This window comes from Phalacrocorax carbo, chromosome 23, assembly GCF_963921805.1.
Source record: "Phalacrocorax carbo chromosome 23, bPhaCar2.1, whole genome shotgun sequence".
Lineage (NCBI taxonomy): Eukaryota > Metazoa > Chordata > Aves > Suliformes > Phalacrocoracidae > Phalacrocorax > Phalacrocorax carbo.
In genome coordinates this window covers 7,172,024-7,193,251 of record NC_087535.1, presented here as the reverse complement: position 1 = coordinate 7,193,251, position 21,228 = coordinate 7,172,024, and the positions used below count along the sequence as shown (strand labels likewise).

Here is a 21,228-nt window from a genome sequence, read left to right as displayed (position 1 = left end):
CTCTCCAGACTGTTTAATCAATTTCTGCCTAAAATTACTGAATTAGGAGAATCTTTTCAAAGTTAACACTGGTTTCCAGCTGGAAATCTGTTCCCTTGATGTCACGGTACAATCCATCCACACCACTGCCGCGCCTAACCAGCTGCAGTGAATAACCAGACTGGGTTGAAGCAATGAGAAATACAGAACAGACTTTACCCTGAAAGCCATCAGAGTTGGGTTTCTTCATGTTTGTGCTGAGGACCACTGAAAGCTCTTGTCTGAAGGAAAAACTGCACTTCCAGCTCAGCCTGACAGGGTATTTTCTAAGCTTGCTAAGTGCATGTGGCACCCAAGGAAATGCTGGAAAAGTTACTGCAGCTGCGCTCTGGGACAGTGTGATTTTGCCTATACACGAGAGAAGCAAACCAACAGGCTGGGATGTGAAGCCTTGTTTGGAAGTGGTGAAGATTATTTGTAGAAGCCAGGATGCTCTGCTGGACCCGTGCTGTGCTGCACATGGCAGGACGGGAGGGAGCAAGAAATCACCACCCCAGCACATCAGCAGTGCCCGTCCCGGGGAGGAAGGAATGCCTTTTCCCCTCAAAGGGCTAAGAGCGGGCTAAGGCAGTTGAGACAAATACTATCACGCTTTTCTTTTTGCACGCCATCACCCCCAGCCCTTCCCCTCGCTGCTGCACGGGCTTTGCCGAGATGTGGAGCAAACCTTGCACCATGCAGCAGCAGGTGATGGGACAGATCCTTCCCGCAGCCTCGGACCGTGCGGGGCCTCGCGTGCCGCCTCTCCGTCCATGGTGGGCAGCAGATAACCTGTCTACAACACCTAATAGGCTGTGGAGCACAAGGATTTTGGGAGATCCTTTAGGGTCAGCCCACTTGCACAATCAAGTAGGAGAAGGATGTAAGGACGGAGAGTTTAGGAGCCGTCAAAAAAGCCATTCTTAGGAGAGCTGTTCTTGTTCTTATCGCTGGGTGGGTTATTGCAGCCTCGTCTGCTCTTGACTGAGCTAAAGAGAGACTCCCAGGCACACAGTGCTTCAAGGGCATCACAATCTATATACTTCTGGGTTTGGTCACTTGTTTTATTAAATGAGATCTCCAGGGCAACTGAAGGAATTCCAGGAGCTTTTGGCTGCCTCTGGCTGGTGCGTCAGGAGCAACAACATGCCTTTGGCCATAAAGCCGCACTCCCAGTGCCCTGGGAGGCTCCCACGGGCTCTGAAACGCAGCCTCTCTAACCACGGTCTTGGTTAAACTCAGTATCCCTGTTCTTTATGCCATTTCCTAGCACGCAGGTGATTATTGCTTAATGTGATTTGCGCTTTCTATAAATTATTCAACAAAATCTTGGATTACAATTTATGACTGTACTGCAAAAAGATAAACACGAAATTTAAGGCCTGTTGAGACTGAAAAGTAAACAAGCTGCAAGCCTCCCGAGGAGGAGGCAGTCACTTCTGTGTTAGCATAGATGAGATCTTATCCCATCCTGACCCACTTCTAGTCACTTGCCTCTTCAGCCCTCTTGCCAGCTTCACCATCCATCTCAATCCCACAGGACTCACGGCTGCTGCCCTTTAAATACCTCAGGTTATGCAGAAGGAGCTGGACAGGCTTCACCACCTTTGGGTGAAAGCCCTGAGCTATTTGTGCACAATCCTGACACACCAGCTCCCCGCTGGCTTTACCCCCGTCTCCCTTCCCCTGCCATCACCCCTCCCCAAATAGCAGCTCTCACCCCAGAGAGGTGTGCAGCGGAGCTGTGCGGGGGGCACGGCGCTTCCCAGACCTTCCCACACTGACCGCCACAAACCAGTAAAACCAGTCCCAGTCTCTGCCGAGGATGGGGATCCAGCAGCCGGGGTCCCTGCGGATCTGATTTATTGATTGCAACTGATGAGGCAGGGGAACAGAGCGTCATGGTCTGTCCAAAGGGCAAAGCACCCGAGAGCACCAGCCAGGGCTGCAGGAGCCCTCGCGCCCCCCGTGCTGCCTGCCCCGCCTGCTGCTCCAGCAGAGCTGTTTCAAGAGCAACTGCTCTTAATAAATCAGCAGAAATGCTTCACTGAAATTCATCGCCCAATATTCAAATCTGCCAACTGTTTGAGCAAGCGAGAGGCTTTAAGGGTGGTTGGCACGTGCCTGTTTGTTTAATCTGTTTATTAAAACTGACAGTCAAATCACTAGAAATACAGCTGAAATGCCTCCATGAATTTAAGAGAGAAGAAAGCCTGAACACTGTAGCACAGAGGGTTTCTAGGCTCCAAGACTGCACGGCAGATCTGCAGGGGGAGAACAGGGGACAGCAATGTCTTGGGAAGCTGCACAGACCCCAAAGCGCTGTGACCTGTTTCTGCCTCTGCCCTGCATTCCCTCTTGCTCTGGGAGGCTGTTAGCTAGGACCCCCCCTTTCCCTCCTGTGTACTGTGATTTCTTAGAGCCTCTCCTTGGCCTGAGGATCTTACAGGGTAAAGTGCCTGCACGCATACAGCAGCCCTGCAAGGATGCTGATCCAGACCGAGCTTCCAGGCTCTGCAGAACACCGGGAGCAAATGCTTGTAGCAGCAGGCGTGGAGCAGGCAGATGTTTCCTCATTCCCTTTTTTTATTGTTGTTGGGGTTTTTTTGTTTGTTTTAGAAATAAACACTCATTTACTAGGTCCTAATTCACCCCTGCGTTAAAAGCAGCCAAGCTATTGGCTTCCCACATTCATCATCTCTCCGGTAGCACCTCCAGGTATTTCATCAGAATTTCTCAAGCAACACAGGGAAGTGAGGGACAGTTTATAAACAGAGTTTGGTCCCTTTAAGATGATCAAAGAGAGAGAAAAATGGCATTTTATCTCTCCCGGATATACTTCAGCACAGAGTTTGTCTCTGATGAAGATCCTAAAGCTGCCTTCTGGAGTGGGCACCAGTGGAAAATGGATTGCACGGAGAAGCCAGCGTGAGCTGGAAGAATGGAGCACTCGCCGCGCTCGAGCGGTCGCTGGGGGGAGCGACTGAAGCTTCGCGCGTCTGGGGATGGTCGGTGCAGCTCTGGAGTCCGTGCTGCAGCGGGGGGAAGCAGGACAGCCTGGAAGGAGCGTGGTCAGCCAAGGCACATCGCCTTCTGGCTTCAGACTGCTGCTGTCAGCTCAATGACCTTATCTTGTCAGTGTGTGGAAAAGAATGCAGAGGAAATGTGCTTTGAACAGTTTGTGGCACGGCACTTTCTAAGGCTATTATCATGTTCGATTGCTCTGCATGTAGTATGAATCAAGGTGACACAATCCCTGGTGGCTCAGCCCACACAGAGCCGGCAATCGCAGGCACAGAGAAGCGTCTGCCTGTGGACACTTTCCATCATCGAGGAAACAAAGGAGTCTGCAGGCTGTGCTAATTTCCTGCATTTCCACATTTCCCAGGTCTAGAGACAGCCAGAGTGAGTTTGAACCTATTACAGACCTTGTTTGCAATAAACCTTGAAAGGCCAAGAATGGACCTCCAGTGCCCGGACCTGAACCCTGTCAACTGGGCGGTGATGCTTCCTCTGTGCCAGAAACCACAAACTCCCACACAGAAACCTTCAGAAAATCACGGTGATGTGCTGGGCAGCAGGACAGCTCAAAGAGGCGTTTCTGATGAGCAGTGGAGAGAGGAGCGCTTGGCTGGGGACGAGCAGAGCTCAGGAGTGAATGAGGACAAACAAGCGTGGGAACAGGAATGAAGACAAAAAGGGACAGAGACGATGTCTGTGCAAGGAAGGGTGAGATTTAAACCACAATACAATTAGACAAACCACTCCTGCTGGAAACGGACACACCAGTACAGCAACCCAGGCACAATCTACAACAAATTTGGCCAAAGATACCTAAATTTGGCAACAGGAGAAGCCTCATTATAAATTATTCACTTCAAACAACTCTAGTAGTAAGGGAGAAACAAGAGAGGTGTAATTTTTACCTGGGTGAAGTTTTCAATTTTGTAATTGAATTTACATTTTGTAATTATCCAGAGCTGGTTTCTGTGTTATTTCCCCGAGCCCTTGGGGTGGCCCATCTCCTGCGAGGTCCAGGGCAGAGGCAGTGCCGGTGGCTGCTGCAGCTCGCCCTCACCCACCTGCTGACAGAACCCCCCCTTTTTTGGTGGCCTCTGAACCGAGGCCGCCTTTGGGCCCCACTGCCAGGATCTGCCGAGCAGCTCCTCGCCCGGAGCGGTCCAGCCCCGCGTGATGGAGAGTCAGGCAGCAAGGCATCGCGCCGCAGAAAGCACAGGAAAGGTTTGCTCTTTTGCCTGCATCGTGCTGCCATTTATTCTTGTAAAAGGGGAGCGGAGTCACGTTTTGAGACAACTGACGCTTGCAAAAGGTTACCCTCGCTTCGGCATTTTCCTAGAGCAACTCACAAGACAAGTACCTGAAGTTCACAGCCAAGCTGCAGAATTAATACCTCGCTCGATAGCTTTAAACGGCTGGTGATGGAATTAGAAACAAACCTGCTGGAAAAGCCAAGCAGCCTCCCCACCTCACCCGCTGTCGGACCACCCCACGGGGAGCTGCTGACACAGAGGGACCATTTTCATGCATTGCATGTTGGAAGATCTCACTGGACCAGCACACAGGATGGGCTTAGGCTGGGCTCTCAGAGGACACGAAGCCTCTAACAGGGTGTTGCTGGCTGCCTGCTAACCGCAGCCCCTCCGCACTGCCTCCCCACCACCGCATCATTCCAAGAGCATCTTTAAAATCTGCCTCCCTGGGCCAAAAGCGTCTGATAAAACCACATGACAGAGACCAAGCCTGCTGCTTGTAAGCGCAGCTGTTGGGAAGCCATTCCGGGCAAACCAGCACATCATTAATAATTAAATAACTTGGCACACTTTGCAAGCCGATAAAATAGGGGAGCCTCATCTCCCCATGTCCCTTGAATCCCAGGGGCCCTCCTGTTAGCGGGCTGGGGACATCCTGGCCACTTGCTCCCTCCATCCAGCCGGCCTCAGCAGCGCCGGTGCCCACAGCATCTCACAGGAGCCGGCCGCCGGCCTCCCCTCCTCCTCCTCCAATTATCCTCACAGTTCATATCTCCGAGCTCTTCCCTGCGACCTCTGCCTCTCAACATCTATCTTCCTCTGAAGCTTATACTAACATTAAGTTAGTTCTACACAGACCTTGGGGTGAGAAATACTTCCCCTCTATGAAAATTTCAACACAAATTTATCTCTGTGTTATTTTAAAGCCTCATCAGCATAGCCTCTGCGTGCTGCTGCCCAGAACCGCGCCTCTCTGAAGTCATCTTAACTTTGGCGCCTTTGTTGTGCGACTCCTCTCCGTGCCTGGTACATCCTGTCCAAAGGATTTTTCTTCATTTGCAGGAGCAGTGATAGTGCTTAATGAGGGATACTGCGTGCTGCCGTCCCCTGCTAATGGGAGTCACTTCATTATAAGAAAGGCTCTTCTTTCAACCACAGCTTCATGCTATGCAAAGACCTAAATCTCACCACAAGGATTTTAATTTGGGATTAACCGATCGGGAAATTAGATCACTCGTTACATCAATCATTCTGCCGCCCGTGTTACTTCATGCTCCAGATAGCTTTGCTGCAGCGGGGTGGCAAGAGCTGGGCACCAGCAACCAGGACGCTGCTGGGGAGACGGGGCCGCTGAGCGGAGCAGGGGTGGCTGGCAGCAAATAACCTGAACCCTGGAGTTTTCTCTTCAGACACCACCTGCTAACAGCCAGTGCTAACGCTGTCTTTGTTTTTTAAGTTATCCCAGTGTCTGAGTCTTCTCTGTAATTTGCCTACGATCGCTGAGCTGCTCACTCTTTGTGCCTTGAACAGGAACCCCTATTTTGTGACACGTGCCGCTTCCCTTTGGGATGAGCCTGTCCCTCGGGACTGCACTGTCTTAGTTACACGAGGAAATTTTACTCAGAAGAGTAATTCTTTGAGACTCAGTGAAGATACCCCCACTCATAAAGTAACCCCCTCTTCCATGACTGCTTCTAGTGAATGGGCTCACGAGCACATTCTTAGCACAGAAATGCAGAGAGGTGTAGACACAGATGAAATAATTTTGTAAGACTTAAGAATCACCTAAAAGTTTTTTCATACTTTCAGTACAGACAAATATTCAACATAAACCTTCCTTTAAAAGCTTTTGTTTCCAGAACTTACTTTTTGCAGTCCAAATCAGCTTAGAGTCCAGCAGAGCTCCTGCAGCCCAAGTGCTCCCCGTGGCCAGCCCCAAATCGCCAGGTGTTGCTGTTGGTGTTAGATTTATTGACTCTCCCTTGATGTTTGGCAGCTGGTTTAACTCAAAACCAATTAATAATGGTGCTCAATATTCTGCCATTGTTTGGTGTGTGGCTATCTTATAATGCGTGATTGCCCTTTAGTTTAAAAGGCAGGAAAACCTATATCTGTGGAAGAAAAGTATCTTGTGCTTGTACTGAGAGTCCCAGACACATAACCTGATGGGAGCAGGAGTCAGCCTGGCAAGCAGGCGTGGGTGTTCTGTTACTTGCAGACAGGAATTCTTCCGGACTGCAAGCTGCTTCCGAAAAAATCCAAGTGAAATATTTATCTGCTCTAAGCAGTGTGTGGGAATCCCTTGTCCAAGGTCAAAATCAATTCATTATACCATTAAAACAAATATACTGGTATATACATAAATTTATATACATAAATTTGTGTGTATGTCCCTGCATATATAGGCGTGTGCATGCACACACACCCCCCCCCCCAATCACGTAAATCCTTGCTTTTTCCTTTCATTTCTAGGGCAAGACTTAACAGAAGATGCTCCACAATAGAAGCCCCAGCTGGGGAAGCCATGATACAGCCAAGGTCCCAGAAAGTCAATTACACTGTAGGAGAGGGTGACGATAACTAATGAGATTTGCATGGAAATAACTGATTTCCTGATATAAAGGATCACACAGACTGTGCCCGCAGACATTACTGAAGGGAAAGGTAAAGGCAGAGGATCAGAATACATCAGACATGGCTGTTGTAATAAGCATTTCTTTATTCCTTTGTGAGAGACGGCCACGCAGGAGACTGAACTGGTGGAGAGCTGGCTGCATTCTTGCAAAAGCCATTCATTTAAAATTAATGACAGCTTAAGTTTTCAATTAAATTTTAATTTAAAGGCTGTGACTGGTGCAAATCAGCATAGTTCCAATTGTGTCAGTGATTTATGTTAGCTGAGGATTTGGCCCACCATCTCGAGTGAAAGCCCTGCCAAAATATGCTGCAACAGAGATCCTCCGGCCAGATTCTTAAATGTGTTTAAGCCCTGAAAGGTGTAGATAGGCGTGAAATCAGTGCGAGTCAGGAGCTTCTGAGAACTCCATTAGGTGCCTGCCTGAATCTTCTGATTTTTAAAAAACTGTCCCCAAGTAATACTTTGCCATAAGGGAAAAAAAACCCTGCACCCCCCAAACCCTCTGTTATTTTCCAGGCGGGATCTGTTCACGGCACTGCTCAGACGAAGATCTCTGAAGTCTGAGGGTCTCTGCTCGAGACATCCTTCGTGTGGCTGAGGGACGGTGACTCTTCAACCGGGCACACGCCCCTGCCCACCAGTCTGCGTAAAATACAGACCCTGGGCCGACCTGGCGCTGCCACAGCCCCGGTTCCTGCCTCTGCCCCGGCATCTGCCCACGCGGAGCCTTTGCAGGATCGGGCCCACGGCGTGCTCTTTCGGTCAGGATTACCCGGAGGTCAGAGGCAGGGGAGGCAGGCGGGGGCCGCTGGGCTTCACCGCGCTGTCACTGCAAAGTCGCAACATTTCAAAGCATTGATCGCTGGCATTTGATTTCGCAGTTATGCACTTTTAGTTACGAAGGATTTAACTGGATTTTTGGCAGCCCCACTCCCATTTTCACACGTTTTGCCTATTTTGGCATTAGCTTTTTAAAACCTAAATGGACACTGGGATAAAATCAGGAACCAGACTTTTTAATGTTTGAAAAACACTACACGCTTTGGGCAGGGTATAAAATAATTAGCCATTGAGAGACATTATATATAATTAATAAGCCATTACTGCTATATTTTAGGTAAATAATGCATTTTAATTAACACATTAATAGTAATTGTAGTGGAGCCCAGTAACTGAGGCGCTGGGGAGGGTGCCGGGGGGGAACGGTGCACCCCTGCCGTGCCGCCCCAGGGCTTGGGCAGCACCTTATGCGGGGAACATCTCGAGCTCTCACGCGAGGCCGGCCGGCGCCAGAGCTCGCAGCACCGCGCCCCACGCACAGAACTGCGGGTGCACCTGGGTTTTGGTGCTCAGCTTCACGTCGCCGGGTCTGCGCTGGGCTCCCGCTGGGGGGCACACGCCAAAGTAGCGTGTGCTCGGCCCTGAAATACACCCTGGGTTTTAAACGGGCGCTGTATGTCATCTTACACTCGTTACGTTAACTAAACATAGCAAATAGAGCACTTAAGGTAATACTAGACATAAACAGCAGTTCATTAATTGCAAGCGCGCGGTAGATCGTTGCCTTAAGTAAGTCCTGTATTTAAACATGGTTTGTGTTGGTGTGAGGATTGTTTCTGCTCATTTCTTGCTAAGAGGAATGAAAGTGCTCAAGGACCTCTCTGCTGCCAGAGGCAGCCGGCACCTCCCTGCCGAGCTGGCAGCTCCCGCTCGCCTTCCTCGCCCAGCGTGTCGCCTGCCGCACCGGCACCAAGTGCCCCCCAGTGCCCCCCCGGGGCCAGGCAGCGGAAACGCGGGCCCCTTCTCCTTAAAGCATCACTTGGCAGTGCCGGAGCATGGCTACTCTGGGTCACGCCTGTGAGAGCATCACCTCCGCATCACGTAGCGCTGCCAGGCAGCTGGAATGGATGATCGCTGTAGGTCCCGTCCAACTATTCTATTCTATTCTATTCTATTCTATTCTATTCTATTCTATTCTATTCTATTCTATTCTATTCTATTCTATTCTATTCTATTCTATTCTATTCTATTCTATTCTATTCTATTCTATTCTATTCTATTCTATTCTATTCTCTGTAATATTCCACCTTGCAGCTGGGACAAAACACCTGTCGTCTCACTCTGCTGGCCTTCAGAGATTTCATGCCCTGGCCAAAGGATGAGGGGAGCGAACCCCTGCAAGGTGCGCGTAGGGCTCAGTGACGGAGGAAAGCAGAGGCCACCGAAAGCTGTCTTGTTCCTTCACCAGCTGTCAGCTGCCCCCCTGTGCACCCGTGCTCGGCTTCGAGCGATGCCCTGCCCAGGGCACTGCCGGCCACAGCAAGCCCTGCGCGGGAGCCAGCAGCTTGGGACGCTCGGTGCCCCAGCCTGGGCTGCCTCATGGGAGCCACTAAAAAAAAATGACAAACACCCCAGATCTTCATGGAGCTGCTTTCTGGGTGACCACGCAGGATGCTCACAGAGCGATGCATTTGTTCGGCATTTAGCAGCGGCACATCCCAAGCGGTTGATGGGACGAGAGCGGCCGTGCCACCGTGCCACATCTGGCACAGCTGGAACACCGTGTGCGCAGCAGCGCAAACTGGGGAGGAGGAGCAGGCGCTGAAGCAATGCGAATCCTTGATGGGAAGCAGGTCCCCGTGCTGCCTCTGAGGGCCCACGTCTCGGTAAGGCGCTCATTTGCAGGAGGTGCCAAGCGCTCCCGCAGGGGTAATGAGAGCATCCCCCCCGGAGTGAAATCTCTGTGTAGGATCTCATCCCTGCTACGAGGAAAATGAAAACGAACCGGCTATAAATAACCTGCCATATCCTGCGTGTGGCAACTGCTGGGAACAGTGACAAGGCAGCCTGCTCTGCGGGAGGATGGCAACAGCAGCGGGGGCTGCCCCGGGCGGGACGGCTCTTGGCCCGGCTCTGCGGTGACGCTCCGGCTCCGGAGGCGTTTGGCTTCAGCTCCCAGCCCGGCCCCCTGCAGCATCTCCTGGGGCTGCAGCTGCTGCCTCTCCCGGGGCCCTCACGGTGAAGCCTGGAGCGTCGGGGAGCGAAATCCCTGCACGTTGCCCGCCGACGACTAACGCCACGGTGAGGGCGGAGGGTTTCTAGCGATGTGCAGTGCTGCGCAGCCCGATCGGGATCAGCAATACACGCTAATCGTGACAGACTGTAAAAAGCCAAGAAAATTTAAAAAAAACCAAAACAAAGAAGAGCTAACAAGTTTTCCTAGCGCTCCAGTTTTCCAGGCTTTCCTTTTTCTTGGAAATTATACCACTAGTTGGGTTTCTCTTCCCTGGTGTGAGTTAATCTGGTGTCACGGGCATCGGTAGAGGTGCTCTGACTGATGCAAAGGCGTCCTTTGCCAAAATGCAGCCTGTAACAAGGAGAATGAGAAACCCTGAAGGCGGCAAAGGGTTTCAGGGGTTGGATAACCAGGTGTGGTTGGGTGCGGGGAGAGGAGATGCTGGGCATCGCAGGGGTCGGAGCCCTCGCTCTGCAGAGCGGGTGCGAAGCCGGCGACACTGGAGGCCGAACCCCAGCCAGGAGAGCATGGCAGGCAGCGGCGTTAGCTCCGGCCGCGGCACCGCCGAGCAGGCGCCTTGCTCCCCGCAGGCTGCCGCGTGGCTTGTCGATCCTCTGTGCTGGCTCCGAAGCGGAGCTCGCTTCCGAGGGCACTCCTCGTCCCCTCGAATAATGCTCTGCACAGCCTCCCCTTGGCTCGCCTGCGGCGGTTTCGGACCGTACCCGGTCTGTGGGTCACCTTCACCTGCCTCCTTCATCCCTGCCCAGCAACGTGCCCCCCGCGGGCCCCAGCCCCAGCCTGCGCTGGCACACGGGGACACGGGCGGACGCCGTCCCGGGGGCTTCGTCTGAGAGGAGGGCTTTGCTCGGAAGTCGTGAGGGCTCGGTGGCTCCGTTACATCCTGTTTAATAGATCTGCGGCAGGAAATTTAATAAGTTAGGAAGTTTTACACACTCTTTTTCTTTTTTATATTTAATGTAGCCACTTCTCAATATGCCGTTCTCAAGAGGTTCTTTTTTTTCCTCCTTACTGTTGAAATCTAGCTGGATTGAATCATTATTCCTGATGTTCCACAAGTCCTGTTCTGAATATTTTTAGAAGAAAAAAGTGAGAAAATAAAATTTTGTTTATAAATTTTGCATAGATTTCCAATACAAAAGCAGCAAAAGGCATTTAACTGAATCTTTTCAAGAAGGGGAACAGCTTGTGATGTACAGAGCAAAACCATTGGGTTTAACGAGCTGAGAGGCTGGAGGAGAATGAAGCAATTAAGGGGAAGGAGGGATGTGGAAATGAGGGTCATTCGCACTTTACAGAAAACCAGCACAACTTTTAGTTATCTCTTAAGCTGCGAGGGCTTGGCAAGTCCAAGGACAGCGAGGCAAAGGCTCTCTTGATGTGACAGCTTACATTTTTTCTGGGAACAATATTGAGGGTGATGACAGACAGCGCTTGTGTCTACAGCTTTAGTCCTGAAAGTTCATGCTTTTGTGCATTAGGCTGGAACAGCCGGTTACAACTCATTTGGTGATAATTGGGCTGCACTAAACTTACATAGAGCAAAAGTTCAGGAGCCATGAATCACAGCCTCCCCACTGCCCGAGATCAGCAGGCAAAATTTGACTCACACCCATAGACTCAGTAATATTAATTAAGCAACTTGAAACAAAAGCCTGCGAGGAGTCGTGTTTGTCAGGCTCGTTTGGAAAAAACACATTGTGAGTTCACCCTCAGCGACGCTGGGGAAGCTCCAGCCCGAATGGCAGTGATGGATGGGATGCGTAGGATCGGAGCAGGCAGTGCCAGCTCCTTCTGGCCAAGGTGGAAGAAATCAATGGGCAATTTTTTCCCCCCACTGGTTTTCAGTGAACCGTTCACAGCGTTTGCAGCCACAGTCCCGGCCCCCTTGGGCTGGCGCCGTTCGGTGGCTTTCACGGGCAGCTGCCCCGTGACTACCCTCGGTGCGGCCCAGCCTCCCGGGGAGGGGGAGACCTGCAAGGGGGAGAAGCGGGGACACCCCCCAGCTCCGCTAACGCGGGTGGGCAGGCTGAACGGCCGCAGCGCCCGCAGCAGCCAAGGTGCTGCTCGGCAGGGTAGATGCTCTAATTCCTCCACCAAACCAAAGCGCCTGGGCCTGCCCGTTCCCCGCTTCTCACCCACGCAAATTACCGGCAGCGAGGAGAGCCCCGCGGCGGGTGGCGTCGCCCCTTGGTTCTGCTGGCGTGACTGTCCCCGAGCGCGGGCACCGGCGGGCTGGGGGTGCTGACAGCAGGAGAGGCTTCTCTGCACGGCCGTCTCCTCCGCACGGGGTTCTGCAAGTGGAAGCAGGCAGCGGGGTGAGCACTGGGGGGCTCCTCCATGCCCAACACAACAGTTGTCCTTCCAGGCGGAGGACAGACGTGAGCCACTTCACACACCTTGCATTCCCTTTGGTAGAGCTAGCCAAGAGGGATTCCTGCCAAGCCTGGGACAGCCCTTCCTGCTCAGCCAAAAAACAAGAATATTTTAAAACCCTACCTCTTCTCCAGCCCCAGCTTCTCCTACGGCCACTGAAACCAGCCGGCGGAGCAGGGAGGCTTCTCTCCCTCTCGGTCATGCTCAGCCTCCTGGAAGGAAGATCCCCAAGGAAGGGTTAAATCAATCACAACCAAATTCACTGGCCCTTTATTAACAAGTGTATCAAATTTAAATAATTAGCATTTTTATGTCACATGCTGTATACAGGGACACCAAAGGGATCGCAGGCACTGAGCAGAGCCATATGGTCCTCTGATTAACGTCAAGCAGAAGCAGACAGAGCATTCAAGGATAAAAATATGCAGGTCGCACAGGCAATGAGCTCTTACACGCCTTAAGCAGTGCCCTCCCTCCGTAAGGGAGCTGTAGCCGTGCGGTGGGGCGGGATGGGCTCGGGCGCCGCACGCCTTGCAGGGGCTGCGACAGCCAGCATCGCCCCCACGGGCAGCCTGTGCCCTCACCCAGTGCCTGGTCCTTGAAAGCGAGGAGCCTGCTGTGAGCTCCCTCTGACTCGCGTCCCTGGACTTCAGTAATGAAGGTCACAGCTGGATCACTCGTCTTCATCCGAGGTCTGAAAAAGTCAGTGGGAGCAGCAGGGGTCGGGCGGCGCCGGGTGCTGTGCCAGGCAGGAGGGACCCGCGGCGGCAGTCAGACCTCCCCGCCACGGCCGGGGAATCGCCTCCTGTCCGACGCTAGGTCAGATCCGAAAGTGCACGGCGAGATGGGGGGGTCGTGCAGACAGGGCCACTGGCTCTCCTCTTTCTGAGTAAGGTCATCAGCAATTTATCTTCAGACATGATGGAGGGGCAAATGGCACGTGTGGGAGCGCGCAAACGTCCCTCTCTTGCTCAGGGACAGAGATGAACATGTGACTTATGATCACAGACTACGGAACTCTTGGCAGGGATTTTCTGGTTGGGGAGAAAGCCCCCTCCCTCCTCCGCCTCCGTGCTGGGGGACGGACACTCCACTGATGGCTGGGCTTGGACCCAGCTCAGCTAATGCCGCTGTTCCCACTGGTGGCATGTATAGGATTGACAAAGCTGGGTTTTCTAAGGGGAGGCTTATAGCTTTTATTGCTCCCACATCTCTGAACAGGGTAGATGAGAAAGAAGAGTGATTTTCCATCTGTCTGCAAGGGACTGTTATGTTCTCACTCATACGTAAAGCGGATCTAGCAGAGGATGTTACAGACTCAATGACAGCACTCTACAAATGTTAATATGGTTTTTAATTGGAAGAAATAATAGCTTACTGCTGCACACTTGGCAGACCGCTCTCTGAAGCTACTTGATCCTACCCCTTTGCTAAGACAGAAGGGGAAAAAATTGCAATTCTGCATTGCAGTCAGGGTTTATGTTAAGCAATGGCGGTGCTCAGCGGGCTCTGCTGGTAACCCTCTGGTTCCCCTTGGGACAGCAAAGGCAGAGCCGCCGCCTCTGCAGCGCGTGCCTCGCTGACACCCTGCCACGGCCGGAGGGAGTCTCCAGAGCCCACGCACACCCTGGGCCCTTGGACGGCGACAGGACTTCTGAGCCCTCCTTCAGGCAGAGGCCCAAGCCTGTGCGCTGGGAGCTGGTGTGAGCCCTGGTGTCACCAGAAAACGAGGTAAAATCTGAAGCAGCTCTTTAACACCAATTTAGTATTAAAGAGCAGGCATTCTTTATTCACGGCACCGGATGCACGGGGGATCGCTCCTCCTGGCGTGCGTACCTCACGCACCTTTCCCATGTGATTTATATAGACCAGAAATATACATATTCATCTCATCTATACATATTCGATATTATTCTCTTTGGTGACTGGCACAAAATTGCTCACTTCACATGTAAATCACTGCGCAGGCTCAGTTGTCCTTTTTCATTGTCCTCTTCTGAGCAGGTGGTGTTACTTGGGTCGGTGGTCCGTGAGTCGGTGGTCGCGATCTCCCCCTGCCGGAATTACCTTTTACCTACTTGGCTCTTAATCTTGGCGGTCCTGGCCAGTTTTCTCAGTGCGCTACACGAAACCACATTTTGTCATCCTTTTCTGACAGAAGCACGTTGTCTGTTGTTTCGTTCACATCAATGATTACCTGGGGACTAAAATACAGGTCAAAGAATACACCGATTGGTATACTCCATGTCCCCAGGCTTAACGTCCGGTTGGATCGGGCTGTACAAGGAGTACAGCAACATCCATGGTTGGTTAATTCCATCGCCCTGGTTACACTGGGGCACGTCCCGGGGCGCGGGGACGCCGTGGGGCTGGCAGCGCCCTTGGGTGCAAGTGCCGGAGCAGCCGTCGCCGTCGCGCACGCCAGGGCAGCTCTGGGAGCTCTCGCAGAGCGGTGCCCGTGCCCAGCCTGGGGCAGCTGGGGGTGAAGCAGGGGGTGAAGCAGCAAATCCGGGCGCTCCCCAGGCTGGTGCGAGCGCCTCGGAGCAGCTCGGCCGTTCTCGCTGCACGACACAGCTCGGAGGTGGGAATTTTTGCTGCGCTGCTTTGCCTTGTGAAACACATGAACAAGAAAACCCAAACTCAGCCAAATATAAATGATAAACACTGATGGCAGCGAACCGCTTCGCGCTGCATCGCTGAAGTCAGCCCTGCGGGTCGGGCTGCACGGCCTCTTCGGGGCTTGGTCTGTCGCCAAGTTCTGCTGAAGTTAATGAGGGCCTGTGTGCACAAGGATATCAGGAAAATAATCTGAATTAACTTTTAAATGGATTAGTCAAATTGCATTAAATACCTTTGTAGACACTTTTGTTTAGAATTAAGGAGGACTAACTTGATTTCGTTGACTTCACTTTAATTCCAAGTAACACCATTGAAATGGAAGCTAAAAGCAATTTACGCAAACTGCTTGAAACTTGCACCTTAATCAGTCACCTGAATCTCCCTGAGCACCCAGAGCAGAGTCTGGGGGACCCCTCAGTTGCCTGTGTGGGGTGGGGTCCCCCCCCCGCTGCCGGGCTGGGGCACTGGGCAGCGTCCTCCCCGTTTCATCCCAGGGAAAACTCATGGGAAAGGATTGCTCCGGCCGAGCCCCCGAGCCCCCAGCGCTGCCGCAGGGTGGGGGGCTCCGCTCCCCCAAGTATCAGACGCTCGGTCAGCTCTTGGCTCACCCCCGGAGCGACTCGTGGCCCGTGCGGGTGCCCAGGTCTGCTTGGACACTGCACCTGAGCTGTCCCACCCCCGCAGCCAGGCGTTTGCGAGGAGAAGAGCAGGGACGGGAGGGTCAGGAGAATGGGCCGACAGCCCCCTTGTTTGCAAGCTCTTCTGCTGCAGACAGGCGGCATCTCTGGAAGCACAGGAGGAGATTCTGGCTGCCGCCCGAGGCTGTCAGCTTGGCTCTCCTGAGCATCTCTGCCCACTTTAATGTGCCCCTGCGCACGTTTCTGCCGCCGCTCTCCGGCCAGCTTGGCCAGCCTGACCTCTGCCACGCCGCGGGGATGGGGACTGGCAGAGCCTGCTCCTGCGCAGGATACTTGCTTGAGCTGCAGCTCATTCTCCTCTGCCGGAGAAAAAACATTCAATCGAGGTGAATCAATCCTGCTTGATCTTCGTACTCCAGCCACTCTGTTTACATCATCACTGGGTTTTGCCTCCTTGTTCCCACCTTTGGCACACCTGGGGGGCACGGCTTTGCTTCAGCTGGAGCCAGGAGGGCAGACGGCGCCTGCCGGTGCTGCCGGGAGGGGAGCCCCCGCCAGCCCCCAGTGCAGCTGGGTGCTGAGCCTGCGGGCTGGAGGTCGAGAGAGCACCTGGCTTTCAGGAGCCGGACTAGGGGATTTTATTGCTTTCTTCATTTGCGTGGGGGAAACAGAGCTGGAGAAATCCCACCATGGCTGCCAAGGAAGGTGGGGTAATTAGGGTAATGGCCGGTGGAACGTGTTAGCAAACTTCAGTTAATCTGTCTGCAGCTCGTCCCCCTGGCACCGCAGCTTTGCTCGATAACTCTCCGCGTCCTTCTTACCGACTGTGTCCGGGGCAAGGGACGGAGAAAGGCCATGGAGACCCTCCTCGGGAGGAGGCGAATGCTGAGAACATGAGGCTTGCTCTGTCCCAGTCCATCCTCAGCTACATCCTCCATCCACCCACGATACGGTTCATCGTGGGGGCAGAGAGGGAAGGAAAAGCGTGGATAAGGAAAGAGCTCTGCGTGCATCTGGAGCGTGATCAGCATCGGGAAGCAGCTCGGCTCATCCAGAGCCGCCCTCGCGCCCATCGCCCGGCCCCGCCGCTCCTCCCGCGGCACGGGCTGATCCCCATCGCCGCCCCCTCGCCCGCGGGACACCAGCAAACGGGGCAGCACCATGGAAGGAAGGAAGGGGGTCTTCGGGAATTATGGTGTTGGCTGGAAGCTGATGCCAGCTGACGTGATTTTCAAGGACGGAGGAAAATAATTCCTGCCCAGCTTCACTCGCTGTGATGAACGGTAAGGGCAGCCATGCAGCTCTCCCCCTTTTTGGAAGAATTACAATGCAGCTAAAGTATTTTTAGTAAGACATTAATTAAATAGTCAAAATATTTCAGGCTGATGTTCATCAGCAAGTAAATTCAGAATACAGGACAAGAAAAGCAGCTGTGCGTTATTTTTCTGAGTAATTATATTTGAATCTCTGTGGTATGGAGAGAGGAAAAAAAAGTAAATTATACAGAAAATGCATTCAAGAAGATTTTAAAGTTATTACAAACCTTCATTATAATGTATGATCAAGCATGTAAGTGAAAATCTTAGGACCCGTGGGTAACATATCGATTCTGGCAGACATTAAAATTTCTATTTGATGCTTAAGCAAAATCTAATCTGACTTCTGATTTTGCAAAATATTTTAGGGTAATTAGACATGTTTGTGCTTTATTGATTCTTAAAATGAACATAAGCATGTGGGGAATTGCTAACGCTCTGGATTAAAGAAAACAAGACTCCTTGCTTTGCGAAAGTTCCTGCAATTAAATCACCTTCTGCTAATACGGCCCTCATTATTCTGGATGGAAATGAATGCAGGAAAAGCTAAGGGAGTTTAAAATAATAATGGTCATGAAAGCGAAGCTTTAGGGTTTAAATGAAAGTTTCGTTTCTTGTACTTCTGCTGATGGTTCCCACAGGCCTTTGCATAAATCGCTCATCTGGAGGATAAAACCCCAAACAGCCCCAGAGCGCGGGGGGAGGCAGAGGAGCAGCTTCACCGCCGTCTCCCCCGCTCTGCTTTGCCACCGCCTCTAATCAGAGCAAACTTCGCAGCGTTGGGCAGCACCCCCAAACAAGCTCTTCGCTGCACTGCGCATCCCCTTGGCTGGTTAGTTTAAAAATAGTTGTAAGGATGAGGATGAAATAGTTTGAAGCAAGAGGATGAAAGGACGCTGGGCTTGCAGGCAGAGAGGGGGTTTGAGAGCATCGTGCCAGCACAGCTCAGCCAACAAACAGCATATTGCCTCTGAGCAAAGAGCAGCCGAGCGCGGGTCTGCTCTGAAGGAGCGGACTCGAAGGGACTCCGCCAGAAAACAGCGCCTGAGGAGTCAATCTCAGAGCAACCGCCGAGGGCAGGAGCGGCACCGAGAGCCCATGCACCGAGAGCGGCTGCCGCCCCAATCCAGATCGCCGCTGGGCTGGGCTGCCCGAGGGAGGAGATCACCCGGCGCCTTCCCGTGCATCTCCTCGCAAGAGACCCCTCACGCAAACCCCAACTCAAGCCGCAGGGATGCTCACTGCTCTGTTAAGCTTCGCTGCCTTTCCCCAAGCATTTTGGACGACCGAGGGCAGCGTACGAAGCTCGCCAGAAAACCGCGACGCCTCTGCAGAGCTGCCTCTGCGGAGGGAGGAGCGGAGACCTGCCTCGCTGCATCGCCCAGCTCGGGCGCCTGCAGCCCCACGGGTGCTCGCAGGCGGGCGGCTCTGCTGCGCCGAACGTCGCCTGCCGGCTCCGCCACTGTTCCCATGCCGTACTGAAGGAAGAACAAAATGCCTTATTACCAGTTTTGCACCACAGTAACACTTCAGACCCGATTTATCCTAGTCCTGTAGCTGGAGGACGCAGGCGATGCGGAGCCTGGCGGGCTGCGGGGACGAGCAGGGGTGAGGCGGGCTGATGGACGCTGAATCCGGGGTCAGACCTGGAGTCAATGGACATTTCATTTAGGCTGGGTGAGGCTCATCTCCAGTTTGCTTATTAATATGATTACAAATAGCCTTTCATCTCGGAGACAGGGGACTGGTTCTTACGCTGGCTGAGTCAGAGCGCTGCGTAGAGGTGATTTGTATTTTCTCCTCTTTAGCAAGCCTGCAAGACTCCTCCAGATATATATTTTAGCCAGTACTGTGAACTCCAGATGAAACATTTTGGACAGAAAATCAATACAAGGACATGTGTATTCCCACCCTGAGCTACAGCAGCACAGAGAGCGGCGCAGTGTGCCTCCATCTGCTTCCTCCCCGCGTTTATCCACACATCCTTACATCCCACAGTGCTTCATCAGGTTTACATCCAGCATAAAGCAAACTCGGAAAGCACCATTGCAATCGTCTAGTCTGGTCTCCTGCAAGATTCCGGCACAGGACTGCCTAGAATATAGCATCCCGTTATTACTGGCTGCCTTGGAGGGGTAAGTCTAGCCAGCGTCTAGGCTCCCCGATCCCAGGAAGCATAGTGGTATCAAACTCCGTGCTTAAAGCCCCTGTGCACCAAGGGCTGTGCAGGATGGTGGCACGTGGCTCTGCTGCGGGATGCAGGTGGGGCCACATGCCACAGAAACACCACCGCCACCGGGAGCATCCTCATGCAGCATCTCGCCGCTCTGCACTGACCCCGTGGGACGTGGCAGCCCAGGTGGGGGGCCGGGGCTGAGGACGCAGCCTGGTCCTCGGGGCACAGAGGACAGAGCGCCCCTGGGAGCGAGACCCACATCCACTTCGCAGGGCTCGTGCACTAAGCGCCGGCTGTCTGCGAGGTTGTGAAGTCTGCTCAAAATGCACAAAAGGACAGGAGTTCAACCGGTTTGAACAGATGGCTGAGTAACATTTGCTGCCGGAGCCTGCAGGTCCCCAGCAGGGCCTTTCTGTTACCATTTACTGCACTTACCATTTTTCATGGCGATGCAGAGACACGCACACGCGCGTGTGCGCGCACAGCACTGAGCTACATGCGACTGCAAGCGGGGCTGTGGCCCCCCGTCCCCCACCCCTCGCTGGCACTGCAGGTTAAATGAAGTCATAAATAAGCAATAAGCAGAGATAAGTGATTTACTGGGGAGCTCAAAGGAAGAGACGAGCAAGAGCAAGGTCACATCCACAGTTAAGCACATCCCTGACACAGCTCTCTCCTCTCTGCTCCTCCCTTTTTGCTCCCACCACGTCTGGGAAGCACCAAAACTGAATTTCTATTTGCACTTCTCACTTTGGCTACCTTTGCAATAATCAAACCAGCCCGTTTGCTCCAAATCCAGGCAGTTTTTCTTAACGCAATGCCAGTGGACCGCGCCACGGCGGGATGACGGTTGTGCGGCTCCTGGGCTCTCCCGTAGCGTGGCAACAAGTGCTAAGCAACACGGAGTTTGCAATCAGGACCTCGGTCTGGCTTTTATCTGGTGAGGGACCACTTATTTAAGAGCTAATCTCTATACAAAACACTGCTCCTCTGTGGGGCTGACAGCAGTATTACTCATCTGAACTTGCTTGAAGTGGATGCTCATTTGAAATATATATATATCCTCGCTCTGACAGGCAATATGTCAATAAGGGAAGCCCACTTTAATCCACACTACTCTGACCAGGGTGCTTTGCCAGGATTAGAGTTTGTGATTTTCACCTAATGGCTTCTCAAGGGAAGAGGCTGCTGGGAAGCTTCTCTCCCTGCAGGTCCCCCTCGGGGCTGCCCTGCCTTCCCCGGGGGCTGCCGGCACTAGCGCCGCGCTCCCAGCGCCGCGACGGATGCCCGCTCCCAAGGGGAAGGGCAGCGCCCGCGCGGCGCCGTGCCAAGGATGCCTCCTGCTCCCGGGCTGGGCACCCCGGGATGCACGGCCCTGCCAGGGCTGGCGGGGAGGCGGCAGGGACCCCCCAGCTCTCCTGCACAGCGCAGGCACCGCCACCGCGGCCCCGAGCTGCGCGTCACGCCAGGAGACCGCCGCAGAGCGAGAAAGGAGAAAAACTTCCATCTGGCAGAAAGGCGACCGCCGTGCCTCCTGGCCAGGAAAGCGTGCGCTGGAAAAAGCAGCGCCTGCAAGATATCTGGGAAGACAGAGTGCTATCTCCTCTCTTTTTGCTCTCTGTCATCACCCGCAGCATTAAATAAAGCCAGGTGGCCAGAGATAGAGGGGTAAAAGCGATGCTTCCGCATGACATACTGCGTTTTCTGTCACTCGGTACTAAATAAGCCACAGCAGATTTAAAAGCAGTGTGATTGCTGAAAAAATAACCTTAATAAAGTGGGTATAAATAACTGTATAGCAGTATGTCTGCGTGTTGGAATTGTTTATGCAGGTAAAATTTAATAGCAGAGGTGTGACCACATTTATAACGGAGTAATCAGTATGTAATTTCACAAACCCGGTGTGTTTGCTCACAGGAGACAACCTTAATGTCTTTTAAGAAGAGTCATTAGATTTAAGTAATAGCCAGCACCAAAGTACTCAATCAGGCAGATATAGAACAAATCAACTTTTATTGCCAGGGAAAAAGTAGAAAACCCAATTCCTTGGAAGCTAATAAAAATTTTATAATTTTTTTTTGAGTCAAATAAGTGCAGGGCTTATTACTTTGTAGACATCTTCATAAAAACTGGAACAAACCT

General features: G+C 52.7%; 1 long non-coding RNA gene across 1 annotated transcript in view; it reads right to left on the bottom strand.

The window, feature by feature from the left end:
* Positions 1-12,366: 12,366 nt before the first annotated feature.
* The window catches only part of LOC135316874 (uncharacterized), a 175,021-nt gene continuing 166,159 nt past the window's right edge, over positions 12,367-21,228 (bottom strand). The window contains exon 4 of the long non-coding RNA XR_010376086.1: positions 12,367-12,549. This is a non-coding gene — a long non-coding RNA (uncharacterized LOC135316874). The remainder of the gene's footprint in view (positions 12,550-21,228) is intronic.